Genomic DNA, 8854 nt, shown 5'->3' with positions numbered 1-8854 from the left:
TATGAGCTACCAGATCCATTTGAAGGACACAAACAGGCATTGGGTCTGCCTGGTGAATTGAGAAGATTAGCAAAGAAAAGTTATTTTTTGTCTCCAGACATTAATAGACAGGATGAGCCTATCTTCAGATAGTATCTGACTTGGTTATGGAGTTCTTATCTTGAATAAATTTGTTTGATGCGTAGTTCACTCCTCAATATTTTCCATATAAAATTATGTTCTTTCATGGGCCATTTGATTCTATTCTTGTGTATAGTATAAAATGTATTATGATATGGGGTTCTAGGAGATACAGGAAGTACACAGTACATAATAAAGCTGGGATTCCAGAGCTAGTTATGTAGAATTGGGAATGAAAATTTGGCAAATGAGATAAAGGTCTAATGTAAAGGCTTGGCAAATGTTTTGTCTGGAGTGTGGCACTATATAGGACAGAAACATGGACACTGTGATGAGAGAATGAAAAAACGTTAGAAGCATTTGAGATGCGGATGTGGATGAGAATGGAGAGAATAAGCTGGATGGAAAGAGTCAGTAATGAAGGAGTACTGGAGAGGGTTGGTGAGAGAACATGTCTGCTGAAGGTTTTAAGAGAAAGGAAATAGAACTGGTTGGGACATTCAATGAGAAGGGAGTGCTTGCTAATAGATGATTTGGACGGATTGGTGTTGTCATAACAGCCGTCTGTGTCATGTCTGCTGTGCAGTGAGCTACATTAATTTAAGTATTAACTGTATTTTTCTTACTTGTCACTTCTTCTGTGTGTTTTTGCTTTTACAAAGCTTTAATTGACGAGTGCTACTAATAGTGTCCCAACGATTTCGTGTTTGTTTTGAATACAGTCAGAGAGAGTCCCTTTAGTCAGCCACAGTGCCAGTAGTGCTAGTGTTTGTTTACAATACAGTCCAGAGACAGGTAGTGCTAGTTTCATTGTTTTCTACAAGAAGTGTATAGTAACAACAGTTTAGTCATATATCAGCCACCTTTAGTGAATTAGCAGTCTAGTTAAAAGTTGATTAACTCTCTACAGTAAATTGATTTCTTATGATGGATAGGATGTGTGACTGCTGTGTACGGACGCAGGAGGAGCTGGCCACTGTTCGCAAACAGCTGAATGTGTTGATAGCAACGGTCAGCCATCTTCAGGCTGCTGCCTCTGAGTGTAGCAGCAGTGGGGAGTCTGGTGCATTGCATGGTACACCACAGGTGTTACATGCTTCACCCATTGTCACTGCTGTCAAGACATCTTCAGGGGTACCGGGCACGGTTGGGCCATCCTCTCCCCAAGGGGTGTGGCAGGTTCAGCGGCGTTCATGGTGCACGAGGCGGAGGGTCAATGTGCAGGCTGGCCGTATGGCATCACCCGCTCTGCCTGTGAGTGGACATGTGGCCGCTCCTTCAGCAAGGTCTGAGCAGGCACACGGGGGGGAGGGGTTTATTAGTGATTGGGAGCTCCAACGTTAGGCAGGTGATGGAGCCCCTTAGGGAAATAGCGGAAAGGTCAGGGAAGAAGGCCAGTGTTCACTCTGTCTGCTTGCCGAGGGGGCCTCATCTGAGATGTGGAGGAGGCTCTGCTGGCGGTGATAGAGAGCAGTGGGTGCACCTGACTGCAAATTGTTGCTCATGTTGGCACCAATGACTCCTGCCGTCTGGGTGCAGAGATCATCCTCAGTTCATAAAGGCAGTTGTCGGAGATCGTGAAGGTGGAAAGCCTCGCTCACGGGGTGGAATCTGAGCTAACTATTTGTAGTGTCGGTCCCAGAACTGATCGCTGTCCTCTGGTTTGGAGCTGAGTGCAAGGCTAAAACCAAAGATTCAGATGACTCTGCAGAGATCTGGGGTGCAAATTTCTTGACGTCCGATATCGGGTGAAGAATTGGTCAGGCATGCACTACACGCAGGAAGCGGCCACAAGGGTAGCGGACTACGGGTGGAGTGCACATGTGGGGTATTTAGGTTAGAGAATTCCTTCCCTAGGCCCGACAAGATGCCTCCTGACATGTGGCAACGTAGGAGTAGGCAAAATGCAACAGGGAATAACAATATTAATCTGCTAATAGTAAACTGCAGCAGTGTCTATAGAAGGGTCCCAGAACTGCTGTCATTAATAAACGGTCACAATGCCCACATAGTACTAGGGACAGAAAGTTGGCTGAAACCAGACGTAAACAGTAATGAAATTCTAAACTCAGATTGGACTGTATACCGCAGAGACAGGTTAGACAGTGAAGGGGGAGGCATGATGAGAAGTCCAATAGTATCGAAGGAGATTGACGGAGTTCCGTAATGTGAAATAATTTGGGTGAAGGTCATGGATAAAGCAGGCTCAGACATGGTAATTGGATGTCTCTATAGGCCCCCTGGCTCAGGAGCTGTTGTGGCTGAGCACCTGAAGGACATGTTATAGTTTTGGGTGCAGATTTTAATTTACCAGATACAGACTGGGAGACTCGAATGTTCATAACGGATGGCAGGAACAAAGAATCCAGTGAAATTTTTTAAAGTGCTTTATCTGAAAACTACCTTGAGAAGTTAAACAGAGAACCGACTCATGTTGATAAAATATTAGACCTTCTGGTGACAAACAGACCCAAACTATTTGAAACAGTTAACACAGAACAGGGAATCGGCGATCATGAAGTGGTTACTACATCAATGATTTCAGCTGTAAATACAAATATTAAAAGATGTAGGAAGATTTTTCTGCTTAGCAAAAGTGACTAAAAGCAGATTTCAGAGTACTTGATGGCTCAACACAAAGTTTTGTCTCAAGTACACATAGTGTTGAGGATCGGTGGACAAAGTTCAAAACCGTCGTACAATATGTGTTAGATGAGTATGTGACAAGCAAGATCGTAAGAGACAGAAAAGAGCCACCATGATACAACAACCAAGTTAGAAAACTGCTGCGAAAGCAAAGGGAACTTCATAGCAAACATAAACATAGCCAAAGACTTGCAGACAAACAAAAATTACACGAAGCCAAATGTAGTGTGAGGAGGGCTATGCGAGAGGCATTCAATGAATTCGAAAGTAAAGTTCTATGTACTGACTTGGCAGAAAATCCTAAGAAATGTTGGTTTTATGTCAAAGCGGTAGGTGGATCAAAACAGAATGTCCAGTTACTCTGTGACCAAAATGGTACTGAAACACAGGATGACCGACTAATTGCTGAAATACTAAATGCCTTTTTCCAAAGCTGTTTCACAGAGGAAGACTGCACTGTAGTTCCTTCTCTAGATTGCCACACAGATGACAAAATGGTAGGTATTGAAATAGATGACAGAGGAATAGAGAAACAATTAAAATCGCTCAGAAGAGGAAAGGCCGCTGGACCTGATGGGATACCAGTTTCATTTAACACAGAGTATGCGAAGGAACTTGCCCCCCCTTCTTGCAGTGGTGTACAGTACGTCTCTAGAAGAGCATAGAATTCCAAAGGATTGGATAAGGGCACAGTTCATCCACATTTTCAAGAAGGGACATCGAACAGATGTGCAGAACTATAGACCTATATCACTAACATCTATCAGTTGTAGAATTTTGGAACACGTATTATGTTCGAGTATAATGACTTTTCTGGAGACTAGAAATCTACTCTGTAAGAATCAGCATGGGTTTCAAAAGAGACGATCGTGTGAAACCCAGCTCGCACTGTATGTCCATGAGACTAAGAGGGCCATACACATGGGTTCGCAGGTAGATGCAGTGTTTCTTGACTTCCGCAAGGCATTCGATACAGTTCCCCACTGTCGCTTAATAAACAAAGTAAGAGCATATGGACTATCAGACCAATTGTGTGATTGGATGGAAGAGTTCCTAGATAACAGAATGCAGCATGTCATTCTCAATGGAGAGAAGTCTTCCGAAGTAAGAGTGATTTCAGGTGTGCCACAGGGGAGTGTCGTATGACCGTTGCTATTCACAATATACATAAATGACCTTTTGGTTGACATCGGAAGTTCACTGAGGCTTTTTCTGGATGATGCTGTGGTATATCGAAAGTTTGTAACAATGGAAAATTGTACTGAAATGCGGGAGGATCTGTGGCGAATTGACGCATGGTGCAGGGAATGGCAATTGAATCTCAATGTAGACAAGTGTAATGTGCTGTGAATACATAGAAAGAAAGATCCCTTATTATTTAGCTATAATATAGCAGGTCAGCAAATGGAAGTAGTTAATTCAATAAATTATCTGGGAATAGGCATAAGGAGTGATTTAAAATAGAATGATCATATAAAGATGATCGTCTGAAAAGCAGATGCCAGACTGAGATTCATTGGAAGAATCCTAAGTAAATGCAAACCAAAAACAAAGGAAGTAGTTACAGTACAATTGTTTGTCCACTGCTTTAATACTGCTCACCAGTGTGGGATCCATACCAGATAGGGTTGATAGAAGAGAGAGAGAAGATCCAACTGAGAGCAGCGCGCTTCATTACAGGATCATTTAGTAATTGTAAAAGCGTTATGGAGATGATAGATAAACTCCAGTGGAAGACTCTGTAGGAGAGACGCTCAGTAGCTCGGTACGGGCTTTTGTTGAAGTTTCAAGAACATACATTCACGGAGGAGTCAAGGAATATATTTCTCCCTCCTACGTATATCTCACGAAGAGAGCATGAGGATAAAATCAGAGAGATTAGAGCCCACAGAGAGGCATACCGACAGTCCTTCTTTCCACGAACAATATGAGACTGGAATAGAAGGGAGAACTGATAGAGGTACTCAAGGTATCCTCCACCACACACTGTCAGGTGGCTTGTGGAGTATGGTTGTAGATGTAGATGTAGATGTTGATGTTGATGTAGATGTAGATGGGTTTGTGGGAGAAGACTGAGAGGAAGAAGGAGATAGAAGATAATAGATGACAAATGACATAAAAGGAAGAGAAAATTATGCAGATCTGAAGAGATTGCAAAAGACTGGACAGCCTGGAGAACTACCATATGAAAACCTGGCTTTTGGCAGAACATTGATGATGATGATGATGATTATTTGCAAAGTGGAGGTAGGTAAAAGTAATGAGATACATTAACTCCTTAGGAAACAATTATCAGTGTCATTCATGTAAATCTTCAGTTTTCTATATGGGACTAGTTAGACACTAGGTTAATCACAGAAATGAGGAAAAGATGAGATGAATACTTTTAACACTCAGAAGCACATACTGTAAAATGTTGACCAGACTGAGAGCAGCTTTAGAATATGATAGAAGTACTGCATGAAGACTAAAGAAGTCAGTCTAGTTTAAGATATCCATCTCTCAGCCTTGACCACAATAATGGAGACCTGCAGAATATTTTACTGAGCTATAGGTGATAGGGAAAGGTCCAATTTCAAATGGATATATTTACTGACAAAGAAACATGACTCACTACCCTGAGACTAAGACAAATGTTGAGTAGTGAAGAACAATGAGTAGGCCTTCAGTTCTAATGCACAAAAGCCAGACACATACAGAATGTCATACACACAACCCACAAGATGGAGCATTTGAACTCTATAATAACACATGGAGAGGAAGACTACACATCCATCTTCTCACAGATGGTTGAGGGACCTTGTCTTCTCAGTACAGACTGTCTAAACTGTACAATTTAACAGTCAGCAGATGATGTTTGAAGTGATCATTGATCACAAATCTACAGATGCCAGTCATTGAATACAGGCCCCTATTCTGATCAGACCAGAGGTGGGAATGGTGCCTAAATATGTCATAATGTACCACCAAAACTGTTTTCTCAATAAAATAACAATCTGGAAATTTAGATGGATAAAAAGTATTTGGTTTGACATTCTTTACATGGAGAGAGACGTTATTTGGAATTTGTGCTGATGCCACACTGCAAACCAAGTGTTGAAAGGCACATAATGGGAATAATGTTTTGGAAAGGAGTGAGATGGAGGACTGGAGCTTATCCACAATGTTATTCAGTCTGTACACTGAACAAGCAGTTTAAAAAAGAAGTTGAACTCTTATCCTATCCCAACTACTTCACCTCACAGTGTAAAACATGCAATTATTTTCTGGACATATTCCAGTCTCTGCTTTGCCCTGAAGTTCTTACTTTTATAGCTCCCTCAAGTATGATGGAAGTTACTTGTTGCTCTGTCAGCACATAACCTATCATTTTGTCCCTTTTTGTCATTGTTTCTGTGGTGAAACTCTACATTTTTTTATTGTCATATAAATTCACTGAATTCACAACATTCCTATGTAGAACCACATCACAAACATTTTGATCCTCTCCTTTTCTTGTTTTCCACAATACTTAATTGACTTCTATACAGTTCTGTGCTCCTTCGGAATTTACAATCCTCCCTCCCTCCCACCTCCCAACCACCCTGACATCCCCCCCTCCCCTTTCCTTTACGACTTACGGAAATGTTAACTGTGCCTCTAGTATTATTTGATTGTATGTCTCCCAATACTTGTTTAACTCTTAATCTTCATTGAATCAGCTATGTCTTCTAACCCTTCTTGTTTCAAGCCTTCAGACAAATCCTACCCCACATGGGGGCTTTAATCTACTCTTTCCACCTATCATCTCACTCCTCTAAGTTGAACAGTGGAATTACTTTTGCACACTCTTTACTGTTTGCTCCTTTGGCTTCTATTTTCACCAAAGGTTGCATTGACTTTTATTTATGCTGAATAGTCCAACCCCATGACTATTTCATTTATGATTTCTTCAGACTTTTTTTGCAGTCATTTCACTTCAGCTTGACTGCTTTCCTGTTTATTTTACTTAGGTGACTTATATTGATGTATTCCTGTCTCTTACTGCACATTTTTGTTGTTACTTACTTTATGAATCAGTTCCAGTATAACTTCTGCAACACAATGTTTCTTTACAGTTATCTTGTGCATACTTAAGTTTGTCTAAATCCAAGTTCTGTGATTGTCCTTTTCGGATAATCCCTTTCTTTTCAACTGACCTGCCTATTGCAGTATTCATTATCACACTATTTACTGCCTCTCAGAACTTCACATATGCATCATTACTTCCAATGAACCCCACTTCCTTCACCACTAATAGTTCTGGACAATTCTCTGAAACTTCAGTCTATCATTACTAAATTGTGAAAAGACTGTATCTGCACCTGAGTACACCTTGCAATCCAATATCTGATTTTGCAAAATGTCTCAAAATGATATAATCCAGCTAGAATATTCTCAGGCCTCTAGGGCTTTCCCAATATACCTCCTTCTCCAGTAATTTTCAAATAGCATAGTAATAATTAATAAATAAAACTTACAGAACAATTGAATTTGTGTTTTTTACTTCATCACTCCTATTGTCAAGCTCACACTCTTCAACTCTGCCTTCTATTACATTGCCTTAATATAGCATTCCACTCACTCACTCATTAGATTTCCATGCTCCTTGCATGCACATTTTGTCACATACTTTCACTCTCTTCATCGTCAGATTGTAACATTGGCACATATACCTGAACCATTACCTTTTTTTTCTTTTCTTTTTCTCTTCTTTTCTTCTTCTTGGCTATGCAGATGATTGGTCAACATCTATGCAACACAGAAATTTGCAACAGCTTCTGATTTAGACATCTTCAGCCAATGCTTCCATAAAGGGAGGTTACAAGCTACTACAAGAACAACTGAAGTTGCATGTTTTGACGTCTCTGATTGGCACACAGAGCCCTTGATGTCCATTTTGAGGGAGACAGACTATCATAACATGCATCCAAAATTCCTTGGGGCCTGACACTACCTTTTAAGCAGCAGTTAACACCAACACCTGGAAAGCTCAAAAGCACCAACAATATTCTGCCAAAGCTCTGTGGTCTAGTTGGGCAGCATCAGTCTCTTCACTCAACAGCAGAGTACGTCCACAGTGTGTCCATCTAGCACAATAGTTCATATGCGAAAAAGATATATGTACAACTTAACCAATCCATGCCCATTGTCAGTAGGTGTGTACAGTCTATTTTCACACATTAGTTACCTATCTTGTGTCACATTCCACCTCCATAGGTAAGATGTAAAAGGGCACTGCTACACATACACCAGAATTCTTATGACCAGGTTTCTTCCTGAAGATGTATTCAATGCCACTGATAAATTGGAATGCTAATGGCAACAAAGGTCTTCTCTGCCATGCCTGAAAGTGTCCTGCACCCAGGGGGAAACCAATGGGCTTATAAGCATTGGACAATTTGTGGATTTCAATAGTGCATGGAAGATGTGTACACACATTCTACAAATGAAGCAAATCTTCATTACCATCTTGGGTGTGTAATGGCAGATAGTTCTTCATGTGTTATCAACATGTCCCACAAGGGCCAACATGGATCATATTGAATAATTCCTGACACTGATGATTAGTGTGATGAACTGTATAATAGAGGTCAATATTCCATTACAACTATTGCCATTTGTTTCATATACACTTGAGAGGTGTGTTGAAATGTCAATATGCAGTAGTTTAGTAATCTTTGTATAGGTATCATTTGATCAAAAAGCCCTTCCCATTGGCAGGTTGAAATGAGAGACTAATCCAAAATGTTTTGCCAATTGTGAGTTCATTGTGAACTGTAAATAATTAAGCTTCGGCAAAAAAAAAAAAAAAAAAAAAAAAAATTAAGAACCTTCATTCTTTCTCCACTCTGAACAGTAGTGTCTCCAACATCGAGGTACACCCTTCAAAAACCTCCTCTTTATCTCATCGGGCACTCCTGAAAATATAAATAAAGGCATATTAATAATTATCATCAACACTCAAATCTTATCTAGATTGTAAAAAGAAGTTCTGCATTACAGCAAACAGAGACAAACAAGGAACAAAAGGTGACAAATGCTTAAGGTACAGAGTTCCCTTCATTTA

Source organism: Schistocerca americana, unplaced genomic scaffold (genome assembly GCF_021461395.2).
Source record: "Schistocerca americana isolate TAMUIC-IGC-003095 unplaced genomic scaffold, iqSchAmer2.1 HiC_scaffold_14, whole genome shotgun sequence".
Classification (NCBI taxonomy): domain Eukaryota; kingdom Metazoa; phylum Arthropoda; class Insecta; order Orthoptera; family Acrididae; genus Schistocerca; species Schistocerca americana.
Note: the sequence above shows the minus strand (reverse complement) of the source record.